At 59.6% G+C, this 334-nt stretch overlaps 1 protein-coding gene and 1 long non-coding RNA gene across 3 annotated transcripts in view; one reads left to right on the top strand and one right to left on the bottom strand.

Annotated features, from left to right (window-relative positions):
- SPAG16 (sperm associated antigen 16) overlaps window positions 1-334 on the top strand; it is a 1,224,108-nt gene that overhangs the window by 554,395 nt on the left and 669,379 nt on the right. The window lies entirely within an intron of this gene.
- The window catches only part of LOC109301977, a 124,967-nt gene that overhangs the window by 965 nt on the left and 123,668 nt on the right, over window positions 1-334 (bottom strand). The window lies entirely within an intron of this gene.

Raw genomic sequence — 334 nt, 5'->3', positions numbered from 1 at the left:
CCTCCCGGTGCTTTAATAAAAAGCCCCGACTTACTGGGTGCTGCCCAGCAGGGGGGCAATCCCTGCTGCCCCCTAATTCCCTACGCTGCATGGGGGGCTCTGTCATGAGCTCCCTAACCCCCCTCCACTCCCCCAGCACTCTCACAGCTGCCCTGCCCACCCCAGCTCCAGCCCTTTAAGAAAAAAACAACTGAATAAAACTCCAAACTCACCAGCTTCTGCAGCAGCCTTAGGGCTTTGTGAGGCTCAGGGAAGAGCCACCACATGGCGTGGGGCAGTGAGGGGCAGCAGGGATTGCCCCCCACCAGGCAGGAACCGGTGAATCTGGGGGTTT

Source organism: Gavialis gangeticus, unplaced genomic scaffold (assembly GCF_001723915.1).
Source record: "Gavialis gangeticus isolate Ggan-Ray unplaced genomic scaffold, GavGan_comp1, whole genome shotgun sequence".
Classification (NCBI taxonomy): Eukaryota; Metazoa; Chordata; order Crocodylia; family Gavialidae; genus Gavialis; species Gavialis gangeticus.
The sequence above is the reverse complement of the archived record's forward strand: the minus strand, read 5'-3'. Positions and strand labels throughout refer to the sequence as shown.